The sequence below is a fragment of the Panthera uncia genome (assembly GCF_023721935.1).
Source record: "Panthera uncia isolate 11264 chromosome C1 unlocalized genomic scaffold, Puncia_PCG_1.0 HiC_scaffold_4, whole genome shotgun sequence".
Classification (NCBI taxonomy): domain Eukaryota; kingdom Metazoa; phylum Chordata; class Mammalia; order Carnivora; family Felidae; genus Panthera; species Panthera uncia.
Genome location: NW_026057585.1, coordinates 28,378,595 through 28,394,570, shown reverse-complemented (window position 1 = coordinate 28,394,570; position 15,976 = coordinate 28,378,595). Strand labels below are relative to the sequence as shown.

The 15,976-nt window shown below is 40.7% G+C and overlaps 1 protein-coding gene and 1 pseudogene across 2 annotated transcripts in view; both read right to left on the bottom strand.

Annotated features, from left to right (window-relative positions):
* The window catches only part of TGFBR3 (transforming growth factor beta receptor 3), a 207,212-nt gene that overhangs the window by 89,367 nt on the left and 101,869 nt on the right, over nt 1-15,976 (bottom strand). The gene's annotated exons all lie outside the window — the stretch shown is intronic.
* Nucleotides 5,197-6,694, bottom strand: LOC125912404 (60S ribosomal protein L17-like; annotated as a pseudogene).

Sequence of the window (15,976 nt, the reverse complement as noted above, 5' to 3'; positions counted from 1 at the left end):
CAAAAGAAAATGATACTAGGATAGAGCAAATCTGTCAGGGAAGTGAGGAGAGTTATAAAGAGTTCAGAATCCTACTGTGGTAGGTTCTGACCACATCTGTCTTGGTGTATATATGTGAGTGTGTGGAAGCCTATTGTCTCCTGCTTAAGGGCCCAGACTCTAAAATTAGAAGTAGCTTTGAAAAAGCCATTATTCTTCAAAATTTATTAAATTAAATCCCCCTAACCTTAAAAAAGATCAGTGCAATCACACAAAACTGTTGAAGTTAGATAATTTATACTTATTACAAAGTTATGGTTAACTCAATGTGATAGAAAATTTTATTATTCTCTCAAAGAAAGATGATGAAACTCAAAATTTTCAGTCCATTACAGTTGGATAGTATTCTAAAATATCCTTGTTTTTAGAATAGAGAAATCTGGGGCACCTGGGTGGCTCAGTCAGTTGAGTGTCTGACTTCGGCTCAGGTCATGATCTCATGGTTTGTGGGTTCGAGCCCCGCATTGGGCTCTGTACTGACAGCTCAGAGTCTGGAGCCTACTTTGCATTCTGTGTCTCCCTCTCTCTCTGCCCCTCCCCCACTCATGCTCTGTCTCTGTCTCTCTCGGTCAAAAATAAGTAACATTAAAAAATTTTTTTAAAAAAGAGAGAAACCTGATAAAGTCAAAGTCATCATCAGATACCACCTCCTTAAGCAAACAAACTTTTTAACCTGGGCTAACAAGTAGCAAAACTATACAATTTGTGTTTCTTCTCCTATTAATTTTCCACTCACCATGGGAGGTTCCCAATAAGCACTGAGAAAAAAAATGTGGGTGATGTGCCAAGTAGATGCTGTCCCTCTTAGGACAGTTAATGACCAGATATTTCATGGGGAAGGGGGAATCTTATATCAGCCTCAAGCTACTCTAAGAACATCTTAGTGTCTGAAAGACTGCCTTTTGATTACTTTATGGCTTACTATGGAACCCAAAAAGTGAAATCAGCACAGGATGGACACTTGCATCAAACTCCGTGTGTTGAACCCCAGCTCCATTCCTTACCTGTCTGACCTTGTTTATATAAAAACCAGGATAACAGTACCTGCCTTTTACAGTTATTATGAGAGAGAAATGAATTAAAATTTAAATGAATTAAAGCACTAATATGCTTGCTCATAGTTAAGAATTTATGTACTACAGAAAGGCCTTCACCAGATTTTAGGAACGTTGCACAGTCATCACCCGAGGCATCACAGAAAGTTTCTCCTATAACAATGGATTACCTCAGCCTTCTCAAACCCTTTCCCTTGTGGAGTGCTCTCCATTCACTACTCTGGAACCCACTCCTACCAGAGCTCTTTATATAAAGTAGACGTACTGCTCTACTGTGGTTTGGAAATTCTCAAGGACAAGCTGTATGCAAACGCAGCAAATAAGACCTCTAAGTTCTGTTTAGAAAGAGGTAACGGTATGTATTAACAAAATTTAATTATAGTTCTGGGCGCCAGGGTGGCTTAGTTGGTTAAGTATCTGACTCTTGATTTCAGCTCAGGTCATGATCTGAAGGTTCGGGAGTTCAAGCCCCCCATTGGGCTCTGCACTGACAGTGCAGAGCCTGCTTGAGATTCTCTGTCTTCCTCTCTCTCTGCCCCTCTCCTGTTCACAATCTCTCTCTCTCTCTTGCTCGCTCTTTTTCAAAAATAAAATAAATAAAAACATTTAAAAAATAAAATCTCCTTTCCATTTCCAATTAAAAAAAATTACAGTTTCATTTTCATACGGGATCAAGTTTATTTACCTCACAGAAAAAAATGGCATGTCCTTTAAGAAGTTTTCTAGTTATCAGTGCCCTCAGAAGAAGGAAGCTCTTCCCAGTGAATGCTCCTGACCTCCATCCAAACGATCTTTCTCTTAGAGCACAGAGCACCTGCTGCCTTGTTTTACATCAACTTTGTATGTATCGACCATCTAAGAGGAGGGTTTGGGACTTGTCTTTTTATTACCTCAGGGTCTAGTCTAATACCTGGCATTTAGTAGGTCCTACATAAGTATTTAATGATGAATGAATGAATGAATGAATGAACAATCAATAAGCACACTTTAAGGCATTATTTAATCTCTTCCAAGATCTATGTTTTCTTCCAAGTTGGCCAGTGTCCCCTGGAACTCGATCCTTTGGGTCACTCTGCTTTCCTTTCTAAATTACAGGCAGTTTGACCTAGTGTTAATAGCAGTGACTCAGAGCCATTTGGAATCTCAGTTCTCCACTTACCAGCCTTGGGACCTTGAACATGTTAAGACTCCATGGGCATCAGTTTCATTGACTATAATGTGGGGATAATACCTGTGCCTATTCCATCAGATGTCAAAGGATTAAACACGCCATATGTGGAAAGCACTTAAAACAGTGACTGGCACACAGTAAGTGCTCTTCTAGATGTAGCTACTATTACTTCTACCCTCTAAAATCATGGCTATTTTTTTTCCATTCCCTTGGTTCCTATGGAAAGAAGGTCTTGTCTATATTGTCCTCCACTGAGACGAAAGGTCAAAATAGCTTTCCTCACAGTCCTGCAAACACCAAACTGCTGGCATCCTTGGACTGAGCCCAAACCCTCTTCCTAAACCGACTTCTCCTCTCCAAGCACACACAATCCCCATTAAGCTTTTCCTTTGCCACCACTCTTTCTTCCCCACCTGGCAACTCTATAATGTCATCAACCATCCTCCCTAAGTTCTTACTCATATCATTATCATGACCAACATCTCCACGGCTTACTAAACTCTGGCTTCAGCCAGCCTTGGAGATACTTCAAAGTTCCCTATGATTTGCAAGAAGGATAAGGGAGTTGCTTGTTTGGAAATAATACAACATGTCCTGAATGAGATGCCCTATTTCCACGTATTTGTTTATTGACCACTCTCCGGCCTGCAACAAGCTCAGTGAAGACCTCTACCAGATACGATACCAAAAGGTTGAGACAGCTGCAAAGGTTTCTGTTTCCCTGGAGATGGAGTTTCATGGAAGGCTAAGAATCACCACAGCAACCAGACTACAAAAACAGTCCGTGGGCTTCAGCCCCATAACTCTGGTAAAGCAATTTGTACTCCGTGAAAAGGCTGGGGCACAGAAGTTGAAAAATGATCAAAGTAAACACTGCTCTTCAAGCACCATTTTGTTGTGCTGATTTCAAGGCATCAAGTCACAGCATCAAAGTTCTGTTATGAAAGATGCACATCAAGTGCCAGGGATTTGCTGGGCTGAACTAACTGCTCTGGTGCGAAGGTCTAGAGATAAATTCATAGCACATTTTCCAAAACAACCATTTCAAATTTGCTCTGAGAGCAGACCAGGGTAAAAATGTATACCATTATATCAAGTTACCCTGCCCATGCTAGAACAGCTGTTGATCCCAACCCTGGATTTAAAAGACAGAGAAAGAGGGAGCGGGGGGAGAAGGAGGGCGAGAGGTTTTTCTGATAAAAACCTTAGACTTCATGCCATATTGACTTTACATGGACTAATTCCTTTCTATAAATTTAAGAAAAAAATAATCTAAACCTCATTTAACACTAAATAAGAAAACAACCTGTTCTAGGGTCTCTAATTTAATAATCTATGCTACAGTTTGGTGTTTGTTTGTTTGTTTTTAATGTTTGGGGTACCTTGATGGCTCAGTTGTTTAAGTGTCTGACTCTTGATTTCAGCTAGGGTCATGATCTCAGTTTGTGGGTTCAAGCCTCACATTGGGCTCTGTGCTGATAGTTGGGAGCCTGCTTGGGATTCTCTCTTTCTCTCTCTGCCCCTCCTCTGCTTGCACTTTCTCTATCACATGTACACGTGGGAAAGGGGCACAGAGAGGGAAAGAGACAATCCCAAGCAGGCTCCCCACTGTCAGCATAGAGCCCAACACGGGGCTCGATATCACAGTTCTGTGAGATCATGACCTGAGCTGAAAAAGCAAGAGTTGGATGCTCAACTGACTGAGCCACCTAGGCACCCCTATGCTATAGTTTAAAAAGCAAATAAGGAACTATAATTTATTACTTCTTTACTATATACAAGCAGCAACTATAAAGTATAGCAACTCAGAAACAAATTTCTTCAGGGATTTACAAAAGCCTTTAAGTTTTATTAACATTATTGCAGTTAATTATTAACTATGTTACTATAGCTTGAATACACAGAACATTTTATTGTATTGTATTGTAATGTAATGTATTATTTTAAGGAGCTCAAAGTGGTACACCTGAGTAGCCTGACAACATCCTCAAAAGGTAAGAAAATATATAATTTCCGTTAGCCAGAATTTATAGAAAATATCTTCAGAACTCAATTATACTGGCAGTACACAATGCATTCATAAACAAAAATTGGTAGGGAGAGATCTGTAACTCAAATTACCTTGAACAGAACATTAAGAAATTTGATTAGAACAATGTGATATGTGCACACACTTATCACGTTCCTCTCCTCTAGATGCATTCCATGTATAGTGCTACTTCCTGAACCTATTGTGGAGAGGGGGTCCCCTTGCACAGTTTCTGGGGTTTCAAACAAGATGCTCACTCAATCAGCAGGGAGTCAGCTATCCACAGGCCCCACTGGCCCAGCAGTTTGGATTACATAAGGAAGTAATTAGTAATATCTAACACAAATTGCTTCACAGGTAGGAATGAATGGCTCCACTTAAAGGCTTGCTGTGTCTTTTCTGGCTTCTCCTTGTTTCATCTCCAGGTTAATAGCTGTGAAGTTACTAAGCTAACAGGGAGAAAAGGTTCTTATTTCATATGTTTTGTGCAGCCATTTTTTCATTTGGCAGATACTAAATGGCTAGCTAGTATGTGTAAGGCACTTGGCAAATCAATCTTTCCCAAAGCATGGCGACAACTAAGAAATGTTAAGAAATAAGAAATTTTGGGGGGTGCCTGGGTGGCTCAGTTAGTTGGGCGTCCGGCTTTGGCTCAGGACATGATCTCACATTCCGTGGGTTTGAGCCCCACATCAGGATCTGTGCTTAGAGCTCAGAGCCTGGAGCCTGCTTCGGATTCTGTCTCCCTCTCTCTGCCCCTCCCCTGCTTGCACTCTGTCTCTCTCTGTCTCTCAAAGATAAATAAACATTAAAACAAATTTTTTTAAAAAAGAAAGAATAAATTTTTATATATAGTTTATGTCTTCATTTTCATGGGTATTAAAAACATAATTTCACGTTGAGGATGTTAGGGTAAAGCCAGTTTTTTTTTTTTTTTTTTAATTTAAAGAGAAATACTGGTAATAATACAGGTAGTGTATGAACTCAGCAAAAACTGTGAAGACAGAACACATAAATGTATTTTTGGGAAATGTCACTCTGTAACGACTTCAAATGCAAAGTAGGTACAAAATTTGTTCTCAAGAAATTCACAGTTTAAAGGATGCAAAAAGATAATATACAGATGTAAATATGGGAGGAGAAAGGGGGTCACTTCACTGGGCCCTGAGGGTAAACAGGGCAGAACAGGAAGAATTAAGGGGACAAGGGCAGGGAGAGCCTCAAGAGAAATATCAAAGCAGGGGAGGGAACATGGAGAGGTGTGGGGAACATTTAATTCACATGAAGCTGAAGAAATGTAGAAAAGAATATAGAGAAATAAAATTGGAAAGGTAGACTGCAGCCAGATATCAATGGGCCATGAAAGCCAAGCTTAACTAATCAGTGAAGGCAAAGAAAGAATAGCATGTAATATAATTCACTGACCTGTGACCATGGCTTGCCTTCTGAAAAATAAAGGGTACATCTATTTCTGGCATATCAGGTATCACTTAATCACATTAATGCATTAATTTATTAAATCCACTTCAATTACTTCACTTATTTGCCCAAAAGAATATATATTGGTAATTGAGTTAAAAAAAAAAAATCCCATTTTGGATCCTGTTCCAAATTTTATATGGTGTCATTACTGAATTACCAAGGAGTATCTCACAAGGTAAGGAAATTAAACTTTACTCCTCAAATCCAAGTCTCTCGGACCTAAGGAATTCATTCCCTGGGTTTGTTCCCAGCTCACAAGCCTTCAAGAAACACTTGATGAGTCTGGGGTATATTTTAACCGAAAAACAATCAAAGAATCAGAAACTACTCTGAGTTACTTGCCTTCAACACTTTTTTTTTTCTGTTTTTACTTTTATTTGCATGTATTTTATGCAGAATTTACTCCCGGGCCATAAGTTTTTGTTTCTTCAGTTTCTTCTGGGATATCTTTTTCTTCTGTGCAACCTCCTCTTCTGGTTTAGGAACAATCTGCTCTTTTTCAGTAAGGATCATCTCAATGTGGCAGGGAGAGCTCACGTATGGGTTAATCTGACCTTGAGCCCTGTAGGTTCTACGCCGCATTTTGGGGCTTTGTTCACCTGGATGTGCTCAATGACCAGAGAATCTACATCTAAACCCTTCAGTTCAGCATTACTCTCTCCATTTTTAAGCATGTGCAGTAAAAATTCAGCACTTCTTTTTGGGCCACGGACCCTGTGTCCTGCCCCACTGTTTGGCCTGGGCACACCTACCAACTCCACCATTGTAACATCAGAATGGCACACATTGCTTCTGCAAAGTGACATCTTTCAGATACTTGGTGGCTTTTTGGATATGCATACCCTTGATGGCCTGGGCAGTTTCCCATGTGTTCTTAAAGTGAACACAAAGATTTGAACCTCTTGATTTGCATGATTTTGTTGGGTTTTCCGGGTCAAGTGAATAGCAAACCAGTTTCAGAGATCACCTCAGGCCGCTTATTGGAAGAGGAAGAGCAGTGGCTACTGGGAGAATTCACGCGCACTCCGCCTTCAACACTTTTTACAAGGAACAACTCACAGGGCCTGGTAACTCTGGCTCAGTTATATGCAAAAATCTTTATCTCCGATCCTTTGTTCTCTCCTGTAGAAGAAGTCCAACAGTCCTTTATCTCTGCCTCTACTTTACCTTCCCTAAAGGAAAACAGCTCTGACATTCTTCATCCTAGGAATGTCTTCTTGAGACGCCCTCCTAAGTCTTCACAAGACCTAACAAGTTCCTAGTACAAACCTGAAACAGTTTGGGGTCATAATCTCTCCCACTTTTTGAAAAATCAAGTAAACTGTTGGTAAGCAATTCTGGAACGAAAACAGGATTGTCTGATTTACAGAAAATGATTTGTCTGCCGTCAGGGAGAGGCAGTTAACAATCCTTGGCTGAGAAATGGAGAAAAGGAACTTTCACTACTACACGACCACTAACAGTGATGGTTCCCAATCTTGTATTCCTTCCAGTGTGAGACTCTGGACATAGCATTCACTTGGGGGTAAAGAAAAGTTCTGCCGAAGAATCTTACTTCGGGATTCAGTTTCCCCATAAATGAAGAGGCTAGAACAAAGCCTAGTTATGTGAGCAACTGACAGTAACAGTCTTTATGTCAGATCCCTAGGAAGAGATGTAGCTGACAAGAAAAAATGGCCTGATGTGACTGAACCATCGGTTCAGAAATGCCAGGTCACACTAAATGGCTTGTGTACTCAATGAAAAGACTGACAGAAGTTTAGGTTAATCTGCCAAAGTAAATACAAAAGAACAAAACAGAAGATTTTTCCTCTTTCAAAAACTGAAAATATTCCAAAATGAATTTATTGAACTTTTCAGACCAGCGTGAACATGTCTTAGAGAATTTCTTTCCTACCCCACACCACATTTTTTTTTTTTTTTTTTTAATTTTTACTTTAACTTCGGGTCAGTGTATGCCCTGTAGTCCTTTATGCTTGGCAGAAAGAAAACAAATCATGAAATACTCAAAGTTAATCCTAAGGGCAAATCAAGATTTATAGTGGTCTTTCAAAATAGGTAGTGTTGACAAGATAATGAGACAAGTTAATTTATTTGATTTTGCTAATTTCTTCTAGACATACTTTTCAATGAGAGAGCTTCATGATTTAGACCAAATTGCAGGAAGACTGGCAGATTTTTCTAGTTACTATTGAAATACAGAACTTCCGATAAATAAAAAAAAATATATGAGTTTAGAAGAGTCAATGCAAACAACATGATTACACCGTCAGGTTCTAAAAACATAATTTTGTTGGGATAATCCTCCTTAATAAAGACAATGGCTGCTCTTAGTTAACCATAAATCCTTAGGCTGGGAACAAGTCTCAGTCATTACAACTGACTCATTTGGTGACTGGGAATTCTTTTAGGTCAATGGGCAATGTGCTAAATGGTCACTGTTAGGCACACTGGCCAGCTCTGGATCCAAGGTGCAAAGTTATGAAGTTCTCTCATTTTTATTCCACTTGTTTTACTTCTTCCTGCCATTTTTCCCCCAAATACTTTACTGTCTGTTCCAGAAGCAAAAGAATAGGGAAAAGGGTGAAATTACAACCACTGGACTTGGTTACTGCAAACAGAGCTGATAAAATTCTGAAAGAAGCCAGAGGAAAAAACACAAAATCAAATTTGTGTATAATAAAGCCACTGATTTTTAGTGATAGAAGAGACGTTAGAGATATTCTACTTCAAATATTTGTTGTAGATAAGGAAACTGAAACCTGAAGAGGTAATGGTAAGCCCAAGTTCCACGCTGGTTATGGCATCATGGAGACTAGAACTCAAATAACCATTCCAGTAATCTAGCTTCTACTTATCTTACTAACTACTATCTTACTATCTACGTATTTCTTTATAGAACCAACTCTCTACTATTGGAAAAGAAGGGCTCCCCAAGTCTTCCGAATTTAGAGCCAGCCTTTAACTAGTGGATAAGAACACAGAAACATAAGAAACGCCAAGAAACAACTTTGCCCCCTGCAAAGCACCACATGATCTGTCCCTTAACTAACTCATCCCATCTCCTATTGCTTTCCTCCTTGCTCACTCTACTCCAGCCACCCCAGCCTTCTTACTTACCTCCAACAAGCTGCTTCCAAGCTTAGGGCTTTGACGTCAGCAGGTCCTTCATCTGGCCTATTCTTCCCTTGGACCTGTGCATGACTCCTTTTCATCATTCAAGTCTCTGTTCAAGTGCACCTCCTCAAAGAAGCCTTTCCTAACCACCCTAACAACCACCCCTTCCTGTCTCCTAAATGGGTACCCTATGTTCAAAACAACATAAGCACTATGAAGGCTGAAATTCTGCCTTACTTACCACTGTATCTCTAGTCCCAGAACAATGCCTGCACCTGGTAAACACTCATACGTTTTTAGAACGAATAAATGAATCAATGTATGAAAGACAAAGGAAAAATGAACCAACATATGGGGTAGATTCCAAAACATGATGTTGAGAAATCTCTCCATTTATGTTTGTATATAAAATTGAAAGGGAAAGAAGGCAGTTGTATATATAGAAAATTACCAGAAAGCCCACTGGCTTCTATCTAAAGCATATCTGCTAGGTATTTCTGATAAAAGGTCATTGCCAATAAAACAAAAATAACTTTCAGCCTACTTGAGATGCAAGAATCCAAGATCAAGTCATAATATATTTCAAAGTTCACCTGATTCTGCCAGCAGGAGCCCTGGAGTGCTGAATTTTTGGGCATGTGAATGATATATTTTTATTGAAACATTTTCCAAGATTCCTTTCCAAATTCAATTCCATGGTCTTTTTATCCCTAAAGGGCAAAACACTAACCTGTTTCCAAGCTATTTGGTAATATTTTGGCACAGATAATCCAGTAGAGAGAGTTGTTTGTATAGAAAAGAACTATCGTTAGTAACAGGACGTCCCAACCTGCCCCTCTTTCTAAGCTCTTAACCTATAGATGACAACCCAGCTATTTACATGTAATACTTACCAGATGGCTATTTCATTGTAGTTCAAAGACCCACCTTTCCAATATGACTGAGTCAACAAACAACACCAGGAGCAATATTTAAGCTCATGGTTAAGGAGAGCAAAATGACTGAGATCATCTCAATGGGAGCAAGATCAGGGGAAGAATTCACTATCTGCTATATCTTTGCTACCTTTGGCAAATTCTCAAGATTAGGAGTGTCAGGGCCACCAATGCCTGGTACTGTGCCTGACAATAACAGGCGCTTAATAAATACTGATTCAATGATTGAATAAATGTCTAAACCTTGGGAAAACCCACCTTGCCCAAAGATACTCACTGCACATTGACCCCATCTATAGGAATTATGTGCTGCAGATACAAGCTTGGGCTCTGCCAACTACTTCCAAACTCCGGACCTAGAGTAGAGTATTTAGCCTCTCAGCCTCAATTCCCATGCCTGTAAACTAGAGCTAACAACAAGTCCTTTGCAAGGGTGTTGAGAAGACGGACCAAAATGCCAGTTTTCATAATCCTCTGAAGAAGCAGCTTACCAGTGTTTGATTTTGGCCCTGATCAGTGTGCTACTATTACCTCCTGCCTGTAGGTACTTGGATTTTGAAGTAGGATGAGAAACCAATGACATCTGCATACTTGATCCTAAGCCACCTGGCTTCCAAATAAAGAACATTTCTTTTGCCATTTCCCAGCCTTCCCCTCAACCTTTGGGATTTGGGTCTCCTTAAAGACCAGGCCCAAGAGACAGAGCTTGGACAGCACAAATTCACAGGTTTCTTCACCATCTTCCTGTTCAGGCAAGGCTAACTTGGGCAGACCCAACTCTTACTCTCCAAATTTCACTGCAATTCTGGGGACTTCAGAATCCAACAAAGAATGCATGGTCCTGAGAATACCACATTCATTCCACACCTAACCCCAACACCTCATCTACTCCAAATCAACCTCAAATGTATGAACAGAAACTCAGTCACCTGCCTTTCCATCTGGAATATGACTCTAGAGAAATAGGCACACATGGGAAGTGCTAAAACCATGAACTCCTTCCAAGGCAGCTGAAGTCACCAGGTTATGAGGGAGAGCTAGAGATTTTCCCCAATCTGTGGCTGGGTGGTTTGGGGACAAACATTTGTCTTTAGAGGTCTATCTAAATTGCCCCTCCCAGTGTTAAAGATTATACCAATTCATCCAACTTTGAAGACCTGAGTACATGGTTGAATGCCCATTCTCCACCATAAACACCAACGGGCAAGGCTATCAAGCACAAGCTTTCACAGCTGCCAAGGTACTTGCTTTCTTCAACGTATTTCATACTCCTCAACTGGCTCCATTTTATTTACCAGCCTCCTCCCCTAGTCATGGAAAATTCTCCCTCTAGCTCTCAGCCAAACCACATCCCTATTTCAAACCTCTCCAAATTCTCACCTCCAAAAACCATTGCCAGGCTAACACACCTGGCTCCAATTACTCCAGCAACAAGCCTCCTCCAGCCCCAGCCCCACATCCTTCCAACATGCCTGATTCCTTAGCACTTCTGTGTTTATCTCAGCCCAGCTGTCCTTGATTAAGCCTGTTTGGCTAAGTTTTTATCATATGTGTTTAGAGCAATAATATGTTTCAATGTCTCTGTCCTTTCTGTTTACAGGTGTTGTTCTCTGTCCTGGTGTACACATCCAAGCACAAGCTCCACGAGCTCCTGCTCTCCTCACTCCCACAATGCTTTGCACTGGTGCACAGTCTACGAAGGCTGCTGCTGATGACTGTCCAGCTGCCTGGGTCTAATTACATGAGGAAGGGACTTTGCTCGGGCAAACTGAAATGATTAGTTCTTCTAATCTTCGGTATTTCAAATAAATAAAAGAGAGTGGGAAATTCTTTGTGTGTACCCTGTCCTGATAAAACAGCAAAACTGTTTGGAAAATCATGAAATTTCTATTGTACAAGGCAGTAAGATCTAAGCAGTCAAACTCAAAAGCATTTCCCAAGTATTTGGAGGCTAGATTTGTCCCAGATCTGTAAACCCTACTTAATCCAGGTTTTCTTAAAACACACATACACATGAAGATATGAGATACACATAGTTTACATTTCAGCTATTAAGTGGCTCCCACTGGATGCTAAGGGTTTCCTTAAAAACATTTTCTAGTTTAACAATCCAAGAAACACTTTTATCTACATTTCAATTGATGTTTTGTATTAAATGCAAGTTTTGCTGTTTTTCAATTTGGAGACCTGAATTAACTAACTATATTTAAAAATATAACCATAACTCTTAATGTAGACTAAAAAAAAAAAGAAGAAGAAAGAAAAGAAACTCAAAAGATTGCACTGAAAGAAATACTGAATCTCAATCTTCCCAGTCTCTTTTTATTGACAAATAAAGAAACTGAGACTCACATGGTTCTATAGATTTGCTCAAGTTTAAACAAAAAATATCTTGATAAATGGAGGGCCAAGTTCTCTATTAGCACTCACAATTCACTACACCTTGAAACCTGAATTAGGAAACACTACTTGGGGCACCTGGGTGGCTCAGTAGTTAAGGCTCAGGGTGACTTTGGCTCAGGTCATGACCTCACGATTTGTGGGTTTGAGCCCTGCATTGGGCTCTGTGCTGACAGCTCAGAGACTGGAGCTTACTTCAGATTCTGTGTCTCCCTCTCTCTCTGCCCTTCCCCTGATCACGTTCCATCTCTCTCTCAAAAATAAACATTAAAAAAAATTTTTTTTTTAAAGGAAACACTACTTCATGACTAAACCAAACATACTAATATCAATAATCAGATTGCTCAGAAAACATAATTATTTCCAAAATAAAATTTTGGAAATAAAAATTTCTAACAGTCTATTTAATAAAACTCGACGTTACAATCAACTTCTGCACATTCACTCAAGCATTTATTTCACATATCTTTATTGAGTGTTCACTATATGCTGGGTATGTTCTAATTACTGGTGATCTCAGTGCACAAAATAAAACATCTCATGGATATTCTTGTAGAAGGGACAGACAACAAACACATTTAAATATAAATATCAGGTCATATTTTATCAGATGATAGGAATTTTTTTGTTTTTGTTTTTTTTTTTTAAGTTTATTTATTTTAAAAAAATGAGAGAGAGCATAGGTGGGGGAGGTCAGAAAGAGAGGGAGACACAGAATCTGAAGCAGGCTCCAGGCTCCAGGCTCCAAGCTGTCAGCACAGAGCCTGATACAAGGTTTGAACTCACGGACCGTGAGATCATGACCCTGACCAAAGTCGAACACTCAACTGACTGAGCCACCCAGACGCCCCAGATGATAGGAGTTATTTTTAAAAAGTAAAACACGGTTTGGAGACAGTAGGGGTGAGTATGGGTATTTTAAAGGAGGAGGTCCATTGGGCTCTCTGCTGTCAGCACAGAGCCCACTTTGGATCCTCTGTCTCCCTCCTTTGCTCCTCCTCAGCTTGCTCTCTCAAATATAAATAAACATTGGGGTGCCTGGGTGGCTCAGTCAGCTGAGTGTCTGATTTCAGCTGAGGTCATGATCTCATGGTTCCTGAGTTCCAGCCCTACGTCAGGCTCTGTGCTGACAGCTCGGAGCCTGGAGCCTGCTTCGGATTCTGTGTCTCCCTCTTTGCCCCTCCCCTACTCACACTGTCTGTCTGTCTCTCTCTCTCAAAAATAAATAAACGTTAAAAAAATTTTTTAATAAACATTTAAAAAATTATAAATGAATGAATGAATGAATGAATGAATGGGATGGTCAATGAAGGCCTCTCTGCAGAGCTACCAGCAGGGCAGGGACTGGATGAAAGGAAGGAGAAGCGCTCCAGGCAGAGGACTGGAGGCAGGAGTGTGCTCTGTGCCTCTGGAGGACATCAGGCCCAATAACTGCAGTGCCATAAGATTGGTGAGAAGCTGGGTGAGGGGTGACCACTGCGCCAGGGATTTTATCCTAAATGTAATGAGAAGTCACTGCAGGAAGCTCAGCTGGTGAGTTTTGTGACTTGGACTTGAAAGGATGACTGAGGTTGCTGCGTGGAGAATAGATCTTATTAGTTAATAACGATAGCAGCTAACACTCATTGTGAGATTACAGCCCAAGCACTGTTCAAAGCACCTGTCACATTTTAACTGTTTTATTGGCATAGCATCTATGAAGTAGATACTATTATTTAAAAACCTGCACAGAGTCACACAGCTCATAAACAGTGGAGCCAAGTTTGCAAGGCAAGAACCCTAGCTCCGGGTTGTGCTCTCTGAAGGGATCTGGGCTAGGGGTTCACTGTGTCTCAAATAAAGATGTGATGGTGGCTCCACTGAAGAGGGGAGGGTTGGTGTGTGTGTTGGGGGGTGTCAAGCAGACGCTGATTCAGAGTATATTTTTATGGTCGAATAAACAAGATAGGACATGACATGTGAGAAAACACAGGAGATCGTGGATAATGCCAAGGTTCTTGGGCTTGGCAACTGGGTGGTAGTGTCTTTTATAGAGATGAAGAACATGTGCAGTGAACAAAATGGGGGCAGGAGAACTACATGGAAGGAACTCAAGATAATCTCCCAACCTAATGTGAAATCGGGAGTGTATTAGTTTCCTATGGCTGCTGTAACAAATTACTAAAGATTCGGTGGCTTAAAACAATAGAAATTTATTCTCTCATAGTTCTGGAGGCCAGATGTCCAAAATCAGTCTGTGCCAAATCAGGTTAATGAGCCCAAATCAAGGTGTCGGCAGGGCCATTGTTCCTCCAGAGCTCTAGGAGAGAATCCACTCCTTGCTTCTTCCGGCCTCCCACAGCTGTTGTTATTTCTTGGCTTGTGGCCCTGTCACTCCTATCTCTGCCTCCACAGTCAGATGGCCTTATCCCCTTTTGTCTATAATAAACCTCTGTCTTACAAGGAAACGTGTGATTGCATTTAGACACTGCTCCGATAATCCAGGAAAATCTTCTCACCTCAAAATCCTTCAATTAATCACATTTGCCAAGACTTGTTCTATAAAGCATTCATATAGTAGCATTTTCTATAAAACATTCATGTAGTAACATCTTGGGGAAGAGGATGTAGGCATATCTTTGGGAGCCATTTTTTAGCCTACCACAGGTGTGGACAAAGAGTTGGCAAAATGTATTCCTCCTTTACATGAGAATTTGATCTTCTGTTAACTCTCTTAACTCTGTAACCCTGGTAATCTACAACAACATGCCAACTATAATAAAAGGCAAGTTGCTCATGATAGAATTCTATCCCTAACTGGAAAACTGTATTAGCACTGGAAAGATTAAAAATACCTGATAGGAAGAGAGATTTGGGGGCTTCCCTGAGAGCAGTGACTCTCATAAATCAGGCATTTCCTTCATGGCCACCATGGACACTATTCCTATAGAGCATAGTCGCATATTAGCTCCCAGGAGGTATAAAGTTTCTTTTTTTCTTTTTTTTTTTTTAATGTTTATTTGAGAGAGAGAGAGAGAGAGAGAGAGAGCATGAGCAGGGGAGGGGCAGAGAGAGAGGGAGACACAGAATCCAAAGCAGGCTCCAGGCTTTGAGCTGTCAGCACAGAGCCCGGCCAGCGCAGGGCTTGAACTCACAAACCATGAGGTCATGACCTGAGCTGAAGTGGGATGCTTAACCGACTGAGCCACCCAGGTGCCCCAGAAGTATAAAGTTTCTAAACCAGGACAAGACACACAAACTCATACCATGTAGATCTCCTGGCATTTGAGCCATCTACTGGACAGCTCTGGATGGTGATATGAACTGGTGTGCAGACAGCCACAAGGCATCCGGAAAAGACAGATGTCAGGCTGCCCAGCTGTAAGCTGTGGTCCCCACCCTAGATCTCTTTAAGTAGACTAAAGCCACCTGCGGCCTGTGACGGGCTCTTGGGTCTGAATGTGTATTTGAACCCAAGAAGACCCCCTGGGTGTTTGCTGCCACATGTAATACAGATATCATTTCAGCTTAACTATTTCAGTTTCTTCCTCCACCAAACCCTTTAACAAAGTGACCAGCAGGGAAAAGGAGCAGAGCATTTGTTCCATCTAGTTGCCTCATGGTGGTCTCGCAATAAGCAGCAGAATGGCTAAAAGGGGCAAAGGGAAAGGAAAACTTGGAAAATACAAATTAATAAATTCACAAAAACTGAGCTGACTGTTCCCTTGGGGAGGAGAAGTGAGTAGTGCCTTCAGATGAATATGTCATG